This window comes from Mastomys coucha, unplaced genomic scaffold, assembly GCF_008632895.1.
Source record: "Mastomys coucha isolate ucsf_1 unplaced genomic scaffold, UCSF_Mcou_1 pScaffold13, whole genome shotgun sequence".
Taxonomy (NCBI): domain Eukaryota; kingdom Metazoa; phylum Chordata; class Mammalia; order Rodentia; family Muridae; genus Mastomys; species Mastomys coucha.
Genome location: NW_022196895.1, coordinates 75094320 through 75107598, shown reverse-complemented (window position 1 = coordinate 75107598; position 13279 = coordinate 75094320). Strand labels below are relative to the sequence as shown.

General features: G+C 40.7%; 1 pseudogene; it reads left to right on the top strand.

Annotated features, from left to right (window-relative positions):
* Positions 1–5350: 5350 nt before the first annotated feature.
* Positions 5351–7020, top strand: LOC116087499 (annotated as a pseudogene).
* The last annotated feature ends 6259 nt before the right edge of the window (positions 7021–13279 follow it).

Genomic DNA, 13279 nt, shown 5'->3' with positions numbered 1-13279 from the left:
TCTGATTTTTCTGACTAATAAATAAAAGTTGACTGACTGAGTGACTAAATTTGATTTCTTTTTATGTTAATCCAAACTAGTCAAGAGGATTTAAAATATTTGCAGGATCTCAGCAAGTTGTTCAAGCTGCTCCTGAACTTGCAATTCTCTGGCCTCAGATCCAAGGTAGCTGACATTTTAGCATGTGCCACACCACATCTCACTTTATTATTTTTCATTTCTCAATTCACAATTATAGAGAGTTGCTTTCTTTTTTATGTAAATCATACACAGTAGCTTGATTTTATCTTTTATCTTTGAACTATGGGTGGGGGGATCTTCCTTTTTCTTTTTTCCATGTCAGAGCCCCCTTTTTTATGCCTGGGTAGAAGTCCCGAGGTTTTCTTTTCTATTGCACACATTATTCACGTTTTATACAATCATAGATGAGCAATTCTTGTTATTTGATGGGTGGGTCTCATAGGAACTTCTGCATTCTACTTAGTTGGGGATTTGTTTGTTCATGTTTTAGAGAAGAATACAATAAGCAGAGTGATACCCACACATGCTCATTGAAATCTGCAAAGCGTGATAAAACTGCCAGTTTGAATTATAGAATAAATATCATGATAGGCTATTCTTCAACTCATGATAGGTTAAATGGAGCACTTTTGTCCCACACTCACTACTATCTCTTTAATAAAACAAAATTAAATTAAAACAAGGGTGCAGTTTATAGCAAGTATAGTGTATGCATTTCCATGATCCAAATGCTCACTTTGTTTATACTCTTTAGCCAAGATCAAATTAAAGAGCAAATAGAAAGCAAAAGTATCCAACATATGGTAATGTTGCATCAAAGGGAGGGAGGGGAAATTAAGGTAGCTTAGATTATACAGACAGCAACAATAACATGATTCTTCCCCGGGGCTATTGTTTGGTGGCACCCACACTGGCACACCAGTGAAAAGATCAGGATGTAAATAGATTTATAACTTCAATGAGATTATTTAAACTTTTAAGGCATACTTCAACTGCCTTCCTGGAAAGCTGGCCAGTTCTGCCTTTGAAGAAAGCCATGACTCTTGCAAAATGTAAACACAGTGATTAGTGAAAGAAAGCCAAACTTTATCATTTTCTTCCATATTCCACTTTGACTGAATACCATATCATATAATAAAAAAGTCCCATAAACCAAAACTTCCCTGCCACATTCTTATCTGAGAGATAAGAACTTTGGCAGCCACAGTGTGATACTGCAGGAGGACTAAAGAGCACCAGAGGAGAAAGAAACCAATTGACTAAAGAATCTATTTTTCCAAGAATTATGAGATTCCAGTTGCTACAATAACTATGATGTCCAATAGATAACAATAAAGTATTCCAAGTTTTATTCCTATCTAAGAGTTGCGGGCAAGCCCTTCAGTCGTTAGGCAAGCAATAGACAGATTTCAATAGCGTTCAGATCATGTTTCCCATTTGCTCTTTTTAAAACGCAGCAACCAGACAAAGGGAATAGTTGCTCTCATTTCACAGGGTTCTCCTGTACATGATAGCCTATTGGACACTGTTTTTAAAGTTTGAGGAGAATGGAAAGAGGTGATACATTTCTTCTTCTGAACTAAAATATGTTTACAATCATATGGAAGAAAGTCTTTACAAAGTGCTCTCTATGAGCAGATAATTGCCTCACATTCATGTCAGCAAGGTAGATGGGAGGCAATAACAAGTGTATTGATTACCATCAACGAACAATGGCCATAAAACATGCTAATGCTTTACCCCAGTGAATATTCTCATAGTTGATCATAATAGACAGGCAACATAAAACTTTCAGTCAAGAGGGAAATTACATTGCTTTTTGTTTTTTGGTTTTTTTTTTTTTTTTGTGGTAGTGATTTGTCATACTTTGGCTTGGGATATTCTTATATTTAACCATTTCCTTTATTGACTATATTCCGTGGCCACAGCATAGACTTGTAAGAGTTGAGCATGGGAATTATGAGTCTGGCAAGAAGGAAGCCCAGAGATCAGAGATGCAAAAATAAAAAGGCATCTAAGGTCTAACTCAGAAGTAAAACTCACTGTCCCACTCTGACCAAGTCTCCCATTTGGACTAATATAACTTCCAGAGTTCCTAGGAGATACCTAGACCTCAAGTTCCTTCATTTGCCACAGGTGAGTAGTCATGGCTCAGTACTGATGCTACTTGGAGCCAAAAATTAATGTTCTTGGTAATGTTAATGTTAATTTACCTGTGAAATTAACTCGCTGATAAATAACACTCCCAATTGTAGTCATCCCTCCACGAAAGCATCACTTTTCTCCTTAAAGGTGTTTGAACATTTACTCTACACACAGAGACACATACACACACACACACACACACACACACACACACACACACACTGTAGTATAACTGATATAAATGTTGTACAAATATATTTATTAGTGAATATTATACATATATATATGAGGAGGCTATACATTTTCATTCAGAGTAATACAATATATCTATTTATTCAATTTAAAAATAAGGTGTATACCCATAATCAGACATTTTATTATACTAAGATACTTTTTTTGATTGTTTAATATATTTAGTAGTGATATAATTCCAATTTCCATTTGTAAAAATCATTTAACTCTCTGGAAGACAATCATCCTTTTGTAGACTATTGTTAAAAACAACTTAAATATTTTTACATGAAAAAAATAATAATATATGATGATATGAATAAAGGTAAGAGTAGTAGAATGCCCAAACACCTCACAGATCTTTGAAACAGGGAAGGGTAGCGAGTTACTAACCCAGGAAAGAAGTAACTATTTTCCTCTCTCCCAGCCCCCCACCCCCAGCAACACAGGGACAGTGACTCCTGATCCTTATTAGCGTAACACCAGAATGTTGTGCTACATCTTCCCAGTGAGGTAACTGAAGTGCAGAAAAGATCTTCTGCTCATGGAGATGAAAGGGTTAAGTAGGCTTTGAATTGAATTTAAACCATGAGACAGAATTGATGCTTCTCCTTTATTGTTCAGAAGCCAATAGAAGCTCCTGATCCAATCCATTCCATTTATTTCTGTCACGCTGAGCTAAAGGATAGAGAGCTTTCTTACTCTAATAAGCGAATAGCCCTGCCTCCCTCATTGCTACTGCATCTTTGCTGACCTATATTTCTCTCATATGGATGGATCACCGCGACTGAGTTCGACAGACGCTATAATATCATTATGCAAATGCAGGCTCCGTGCCACTTAGGAATCTCATGGACTGATCACTTCATTATCAGCCTTATCAGAAACTACAGGAGGATTGTGTTCCATACTCAAGGAGATGAGAACATAATTTAAATGAAGTAGTTTCCTGTCTGACCATTCTGTGGCTACAGTGGCAGAGGAGGAGGGCTGGCCATAAAAGCCTGTTGGCAATAGACACTGCAGGGCAGAGGGACTGCTGAGCTGGCTTCCTGTGCTCTGCCCTCTTCTTTTTTTCTAAATAAGAGCCCATGATATGACACCAGGCAGCACGGGCTTTGTTCACCTGCTGTCATATGCCCTTAAAAAGTGTCTGCCTGAGAATAGAAGCAGTTTAGCTCTGTGCCTGGAGAGGCAGGTTGTTTAGAAAAATCTCTCAGACCTCAGGATCAGAAGACCTGGAGTCTGCAGATGGGGATCATGGCGAGATATTGAATATTTTACATTATTCATTTTTTTTTTTAAAAATCAGTTGACCTATTTAAAGCTCTTATCTATAAAATCAGGGACGTAATGAAGTCTGTATTTAAAGACCCTCTTAGCAATAACATTCTCCTCTTACCTGGAATATTAATTTGAAATGATTTGTCAAGGTTTTTTTTTTGTATAAATATAAAAATGGCCATTGATAAAACATGGCTACATTAAATCACACAAATGGCAGTTATCCCAAGTTTCTATTAAAATGGTACATGTGAATGTATAACTTTTATGCTGTAGACTATGAAATGTAATATGGTGTTATTATTACCAACAAATTAAGAACTAATCATATGGATGCAGCTTATAACACTGACCACTGTGTGCTGGGGGCCTGGCCTAAATACTCAGCACCTGGATTTACATCTAGCTTACAAGACACCTTCATATGTCTTTATCCTGGGAATGTCCCACTTGCATAGACAATCACCCGTTTGTCACCTCATCCGGTTAATTGTATTGTGATGTACATAACACTGAGGTCAGCCATTTTGACTGGATGTCTCCTCTCAGGACTATATAGTTGTTGCTTCTTTACATTTGTCTTCGGCTCTTGGCTCTTAGACGAAGTAGCCACTTACCTTTTGTTTGTTTACATGTGCCATAGTCACTAAGGACAATGTGCCTGGCATATAGCACAGGTCCAAATGGACTGGATGACAGAATCCTCTGGACAAGGAGTTTGGTGAAGATGGCCCCATCCATGAGGTCTGTAAGAAGTGAACAATGTCCTAAAAGGAGACTTCTGCAAAGGGATAGCGCCAAGAGTTGTCTGTTGGAGGAGAATTGATCTGTTTTCCTTAGGCCAGCTTTAAGCAACAAAGCCCTCCAATTTTTTTTTAATTGGAAATATTTCATATAGTATATTTTGATCATATTTTCCCCTCCCCCAACTTCTCTCAGATCCTCATTACCCATGCTCCCATCTTTATGGTCAATCTCTCTATTGCTATCTCTTTCTCTGTCTCTCCCTCCTCATTCTCTGTCTCTGTCTCTGTCTCTGTCTCTCTGTCACACTTTCTCCCTCTCTCTCTCTCTCTAATTAACAAGTATGAAACTCCAGTCCTAGGGATCTACAATTAGACTTGAACAGCTTTCAACAATGGCATACAATGTAAAGTTTACACTTAATCTTTTATGTTGAGAAACAATTCTACTGATGTTGGAAGTGCCTGCATCAGATGAGGAGTTGCATGTATTGGCTTCAAGTCAGAGACAAGAAAGCACCATAGAAACTCTGCCAGAAAAGTTTCAGCCACTTCCATAGATTCATGTCAAACTTTCAATTGTAGTACTTAGAGTCCACCGGCTTGTTTCAACTTTTTCTTAGAGTTCTAAAGCAGAAACATTTGTAGACACTTAAAATACCTTTCTTCAACAAGGGAGTAAAAGAACAGAGAGGTAACATAGAGTTTAATTCCTTCATTTTCAGCTGAGTGGGTCATAAAATTGAATGTGGATATAGTGGCACACATCTGTAATCCTAGAATTTGTAAGGCCAACTCATGAAGATTTTGTGTTTGAGATTAGCCTTGGATACAAACGACACAATAACACTAAAGACAGAGTGCTTGACATTGAAGAACTTTCAATTGTCATATTTCATTCTTTGACAAAAAAATGAAAATAAGTAATGCTAGAAAATCCCTTCACTGATTCTCAAATTAATCACCTTCCCCCTACTCTTAGTCTACTATTGCTATTCCAACACCTCCAAGTATGGGATGTCAAAGCTCTTAAAAATCCTTTACCAGGGTTGTGCGTCTATCAGTTTTCAATTTTCATCTACATTAGGTTGCTCAGGGAGTTGGTTCCTGTCCCTTCTCAGCCCTGGTACCAGACCACGGAGACCACAGGCTGGGCCAGCGATCCCTGGGCCGCTGGTCTGACCCGGGGTCTGTGGTGGGAGTCCACATGGCACAGGGGATTGCCCCGGGGAAGGGCCTCCGCACAGCCTGCGTTCAGTAAGCCCTGGGCAGTGAGCTTCGTAGACGTGGCCATGTGCTTCTCCCTGGAGGAGTGGAGGTGTCTGCGGCCAGCACAGAGAACCCTGTACCGGGAGGCGATGAGCGAGACCTACAGTCTCTTGGGCTCTATCGGAGTCGGAGGCTCCAAACCAGCGCTCATCTGCTGGGTGGAGGAAGAGGACGAACTATGGGGACCTGGTGCCCAGGATCCAGAGGTGGCCATGTGCAAGACAGAAGTCGACTCAGATTGCCTACATGAGGAGGAAAGGTAGAGACCAGGGGAAGAGACCGAGGCAACCCAGAAGACATTTTCTACAGGAGCTGGGCTGAAGGAGCCACAACTCTCATTTGCTGGCCCACCTAGCAACTTGGATCTGCTGTCCAGGGACTCTCACTCAATAGGGGCAACCTACCTCTAGTGGTGTTCAAGCCACGGTCCCAAGGGCAAATCAGCGTCATGGGCGCCATATGTGTGGGAAGAGTTTTGCCCAGTGGCCCACATTGGTGAGGCACCTGTACACACATACAGGTGAAAAGCCATTCCGTTGCCCCGACTGAAACAAATGCTTTGACCGGGCTTCTTCCCTGGGCATGCACCGAGCCATCGAAGGGAACGGCCTCATCGCTGTCCTGACTGTGAGAAGTGTTTTTCCCAGCGGTCCACATTGGTTGCGCACATGCACACTGACATAGGTGAAAAGCCATTTGGTTGCCCAGATTGCAACAAGTCCTTTGGTCGGGCATCTTTCCAGAGCACACTCTGGGCCGTACACTGAGAGGAGCGGCCTCATCGCTGTACCTACAGTGGCTGGACCTTCACACAGCGCTCTGCACTCACAAGCCATCTCCGTGTCCACACTGGGGAAAAGCCTTACTGTTGTGCTGACTGTGGACGTTGCTTCAGTCAGAGCTCAGGGTTCCATGAGCGCCAGTGGGTGGTACACAGCGGCATGAACCCCCCTTACTTGCACTCACTGTGGCAGAGCCTTTGCGGATTCCAAATATCTTCAACGCCACGTGAACACCCACACGGGTGAAAAGCCTTATTCATGCCCTGACTGTGGACGCTGCTTTCGCTAGGGCTCTGAAATTGCAGCCCTCGGGCAGATCCACACTACCCCTGCCCTCAATGTGGCAGGCAGTTTCACACGAAGTCAGCTATGACAAGCCACCAGTAGGTCATCGGCCAAGAGCCAAAGGCCGTAGGGACAGAAAAGACAATCAGTTATCTATATCCCTGGGCACTGGCCAAGCAGATCCGGATCTACCCGTGGGCTTCCAGCATTACCAGAGATATTCCACAAGTATCAGGGTGGTCTTAAAAATGCCAACATAGAGGGTGAAATATGTACAACGTTTGAATCCCAGAGACTTGAACCTGTGACATCCTCCAGAGTCACAGACGTTCTAGCTAGTGCTGGTCTTGGGCACAGGGTACAATCTACTAGGTGGTTACCAGATGCATTTGCACATCCTGGGATCCTCTTGCCGTCTCTGTGTCTATTGGGCTGGGGTAGGAAACCCCACTAGATCGCTCTATGAGAAGAAAGGGCAGTTTCCTGGCTCAGAAGTATTGAGAGGGTGGAGGTTGAAGAGAACCTTGTTGACGTCATTGCGTCTTTAATGCAGAAGCTGAGATCGGTGGCTCTGTGTGAACTGAGCCATCTGCATTCTCAGGGATTGAGTTACTGGTCAAGACCCTGGTGTGGTGTTGCCTGCCTGTGATTCCCGCTCTGGGGAGAGAGAGACAGGAAGATCAGGAATTTCAGACCCGTTTCCGGATCACCTGAAACTGCATCTAAAGATAATAAGAGGGAAATTAATTGAGAATTAAAAATCAAAGAACCTCACCCTCCACCCCCAAGAGATCTAGCTTCTCTTGAAGAAAAAAAAATCTGAACTAATCAGTCAAGCAAACAAGAAAAAAAAATCCTTTACCAGGACTCATCCCATCACTCTTAAACGACTGTTACATTCCAAACATGTGTCGAAGCTGTGCTCAAACTCTACTGGCATAAGAAGATTAATATATTGTGATTCCTATCCTGTGAATTGTGAAAATTTCACATAACAAAAAATTAGCCAGTCATACACACACACACACATACACACACTCATGCACACATACACACACGTACACACATACACATGCACACACACATACACACACACTCACACACACATACACATGCACACACACATACACACACACACACACTCACGCACACATACACATGCACAAACACATACACACACATACACACACACATACACACACATACACACACACACTCATGCACACATACACACAGATACACACATACACATGCACACACATACTCACGTACACATACACACACATACACATGCACACACATACACACACGCACACATACACATACATATACACATACACATGCACACACACACATACACACACACTCACGCACACATACACATGCACACACACATACACACACATACACACACTCATGCACACATACACACACACATACACATGCACACACATACACACACACATACACACATACACACACACACACACACACATCATATAGTAGTAGGCTGCATCCCAGCTCATTAGACAATCCACATATCTGTCACTAAATGTGTTATGATGTAATTGTGTTTGATTCTGAATGGCTACCTCCAAAGGATTTCTTTTTAGGAAGATGCAAGTTTTTAATTTGCTCCAAAATGCTAAAGAAATATAAATGGTTTAGTAGCTTTTACAAGTAGTATGCTAAGGCTTAGAATATGTGAAATTGATTCCTGTATTTCCATGGAAATAGTAACTTTATGATCATATTCCTAAAAATTTCCATCCTCTGGAGGTTTCTGAATAAGAGGCTAATAGAAGCACCTTGTGTTGGTTGAGCATATCACAGTAGGCTTCATTGTGCTAGGGTATAGAGGATACAGAAGATGGGATATCCTCTATGTTAGTTTCCTTCATATCTTGGGGAACCTTGCAAGAATTCATCTTGGTTACTGTAAATCCAAGAAAATAAGCAAAAATATTAGTCAAAGGAAAAAAGTAATTGATCTCTCAAAGAAGTCAGTCTCTAGCTGCACCTAAGGCCCCCTCTATAAGAAGAAAATCATGTCTGCTATTGGAAACCTATGGCAACTACCTAGAGCTAATGAAGTCATGTCCCATGAATGAACACCTACAACTGCTACTTTACTAAACCAACATTAATTCCTAATTACATTCTAAGTATTTATTCTTACAACTGTAGATAAGTATTCATCTCACCCTTCAAAGCAGCAGCAAATGAAGACCATTAAGAAAAACACAATAAGTGAAAATGCAAAGAACAAATGATTGTGTGGTCTACAGCTCCAGCAGAGTCACCTCCAATGCATATCAAGCACCTAAAGATTTAGGGACGTCTTGGGAAAGGACATGTAAAGACTTAAATAGCCTGGGGCCATAAGTGTAATTTTTGTCTCCTAGAAATGTTAGGGAAGTTACACCTATTTTATATTAACATGGGTGTGTAATGAACATGTAAAAAAGGTGATAGACACGCTAACATGGAATGGAGAAAATGTCATGGAACCCCAACCATAGACAAATTCAAAGAGACCCTAGGCAAACTCAACCTGTAAGAAAAAAGAATATCAAGAATGGAAGACAGGGTCAGGGAAATACTACACTAACAGTTCAATAAAAACAAATTAACTATCCTGCCCACAACTTCCAAGAGCTGTGGGATACGATCAAAAGAGCAAACCTAAAAATCCTCGGAATAAAGAAAGCAGGTCAGATAAATGCTGGAGGCCTATAAAATCTACACAATGAATTATATCAGAAAAAATTTCCACCCACAGAGAACACAAATGGCATTGAAATGTAAGAAATATCTAGAACCTAAAAGATGTGACCAGAAAAACATTGATTCACAGCAAAGTATTGATGCAAATCAAATGAATAACAGCAAAGCTGTAAATGAAAAATGCCAATCAACTACAAGGGAAAAGACCAGAATAATACCAAATCTCTCATCAGAAACTTGAAAGGCTTGAAAGCATGGAATGATGTGATTAATCCGTAAAAGTAAATAACTATAAACTAGTGATTCTATACACAACACAACTGTCTTTTAAGCTTGACTGTCTAGTGCTAAACATTCGGCTCTGAAAACATAGATACAGGTAACACATTCTATTTTAGTGTGTGTGTGTGTGTGTGTGTGTGTGTGTGTGTGTGTGTAAGACATATGCATGCAATAACAATTACTGAAGAAAAAGGCCATCAATTTGAAGGAGAGTTGGGAAGAGTATATTTAAAGATTTGGAAGAAGAAAAGGGAATGGAGAAATGTTGTAATTAAATTACAAACTCAAAAATAAACAATTTGACTATGAAACAAGAACATCTCAGGACAAACACAAACTAAGGACCTTTTTGATAACTAAACTATCACTTCAGAAGATAATTCTAAGAGAATCTACATTGAGAAGAAAGAAAAGCCATCTCAAAACAACAGCACAGAAAAGAAAGAAACTCCACGAGAGCAGAAGGCAAGCAAAGAGGAGCAAGGTTGAGCTCATCTTGTCCTCTATAGGGAACTACCAAATCTCTAATTCTAACAGAGGGGAAGGACGAAAATAGAAACGAATCAACCAACAACCACAGAAATCAATAGAATACTCAGAAAACAACAGAAAACTCCTAGCAGTTAGTAAGCATCTCTCAGTAATAAGCTGAAATGTAAATGACCTTAATTCACTAGCAAAAAATCTTGTTGGCTGGGTTAAAATGTTTATCTGACTTTTATGTCAAGAAGCACACCCACCCTGCTCAAGAAAACCAAAAACCAACAATCAAGTGATAGAACTTAGGTTTTCAAGGGACTGGAGGCTGAAATCCATCCAGTAAAACTATTCTGATATTTGAGAAGTAAACTTCAAACCAAGATTATTCATACAAACTAAAGAAGTCTACTACATGTCCATAAAAAACATCCAGGAGTAATACAAATATGCATTGCTGAATATTGAGACTTTCAGTTTTACACATAAAAATACTAGCTACATTATTAGATGTTAAAGATCTGATAGGACCTGAAACAATAGTCAGTGGTTTCAATACTTTATTTTAATTTTAGATAGGACATCCAAACTAAGATTCAACCACGGTATCTCATATTTAAACTACACTACAGATCAGGAGAACCTAAGAGCAGTCTATAGACTATTCTGTTTGCCATGGTTATATTTCATTGTCAGCATAACTGAGATGGAATCATGTAGAGAACAGACATTTAACTGAAGTGGCAGACTCAAGGTAAAGTGAGTGGAAATCATCCTACTGGCTTGGGTCCCTGGCTAGATGAAAACTGAATAAAGAAGAAAGCAGCATGAACATCAGCACATGTTTCTCTTTTGTTCCTAACTGGTTAGTTGTAACAACTAACCAGTCACCTCAGATCCCAAATGCCATACATCTGTTACCATGAGAAGCCGATGCATTCCTCATTATAACAGGCTGTTCCCTTAAATCACAATACACTATTTCCTCTCATTTTTTTATTCTTCGAAAATTTCATGGATCTTTACCATGAAACTTAATCATGTCTGTGCCCCATTCTTTCCTTCTACATCCACTGGCCTCTGTCCCCAAGATATCTCCCTTTTCTCCTCAAGTTCAATTAATATTTCCAATATGCCATGATTGAGATGCTATTCACTTGGCCGTGAATAGCATAATAATGGTTATCCCTTAAAGAACAGTGACTCACCCTCCAGCAGAAACTATTCACTGTCAATAGCTACTCATCTGGGATGGGGACTTGGGCTTTTCTCTCACTGATAGTATTTTCAACTGGCTTAATCTCATGAAGTCTTGAGCAGCTAACCATCGAAATGGAAATTTCTAGATTTTTTTTAGAGACTCAGTTGTGTCATGTGATGTTCTTCTGGAAACTGTCTTATGATAGGATGTTTTTGCTGAAGCAGACACGTGGGAGGATATTTTGTTAAGAACAGACTCTGGTGTTTTTCTGGAAGCTGCCTGAAAATAGGGCATGTGATGTTTTGCTAGAGCAGACACTTGAGAGAACACATGATGTTTGAAAATGGTACAAGTATAAGCCAACGAACAATGGGTGATGTTGTGTAATATTGGTTTACCTTGCTGGTCTTCGTTGGGCTTTGCTGACGATGCTGTGTGGCATTGGTTCACCTTTCCACTCTTTGCTGATCATCATGTGTGGTGACTTTGTAGAGAGAAATGCACCAAAGTACTTGTGGTAGTATTCCAAGAGCTTCTTGCCACGTCTGCAGACTTGGGCCAATTGACTGAGCCTCACGGTTTCTGCTAGATTGAACTGCCATTGCTGTTTTGTGAATGGTGTTTGCAAGAGGATCAAGGTACTGGTGCTGATTCGTGTGAACTGAACTGCTGATATCCTGACAGCACAGATTGGATTCACCCTCCCAAAATAATTATTTCGAAGTAGGTCCACATCCCCTCTTACTTTATTAACCTTTCTTTTCCACTACCTTTGGTGGGCAGTGGGCTAGAAGGGAACTTAAAGCATTTAAGTACACTTTCTGAAGTAAGTTTGGAAAATAAGCCTACAAACTCTAGGTGTTGTGAGTTCATGTAGGCACCAGCTCTGTTATGTCTAGAGGCTAACATTTCATTATCCTTTAGATCTTACATTCTCTCTGCTCCTTCCTCCAAAGCATTCCCTAAGTCCTGGGGAGTGGTCAATACCAATGTCCCATCTGTGACTAAGCATATGAACTCATTGTCAGCACCCTGAACAGTAGTGAGTCTCTGTACTAACTGCTGCCTTCTGCAATAAGAAGATCCTCTGCTCAAGGTTGAGAGGAACACAGCTGTATGGGTAAAAATGTAAATATTTATAAATCAATTGAAAATATGACCATTTAGCAAAACAACATCAAAAGATAACTGCCTTGGATCTATGATTTCCCTAGCCATAGTTTTTGACTTTGCTAACAGTACCAAACATGAATTCCCTCCTGTGGAGTAAACCTCAAAACCTCAAAAATCAAGGAGGTAGCTGTTTATTACCATAAACATTATGGCCATTACTGCACTCATGGTTTACATCTTGCCTGGTAGGTCACATTTATAGTAACAAGGTCTAGAACTGAGTAAGACTACTGATCTCTTCCCCCCCAAGTAGCCTGCTTGGCACCTCCCAACACTGTGGAAACCTACCAGCAGGGAGAGAGTTTTCTGCTTAGTTATAGTTGATCTCTCTGTGTTCTGCATCCATAGTGAGTAGTGTCTTCACACTGTTCTTACCTGCTAGTTATGGCGAGCAAACCAAAGTGTTGACAATAGTCTGTGTTGATTATTTTAAGTTCCCCATGACTTCCGGACCAATAGCTGGTATGGAGATGTAGAGCGCCACATGCATGCCACTGCTGCCAGGGCAGCATTGGGCACCGGACACCACCACCACTGGGTGGTGGGGGAATAAAGGGGTGGGAAGGAAAACCCGTGTCCCACCAGAGCTACGGTACTCTGGGCGGGCGGACACTGGAGGCTGCTTGGGCTCTCCACACCGACCTGGTGGCAGTAGGTAC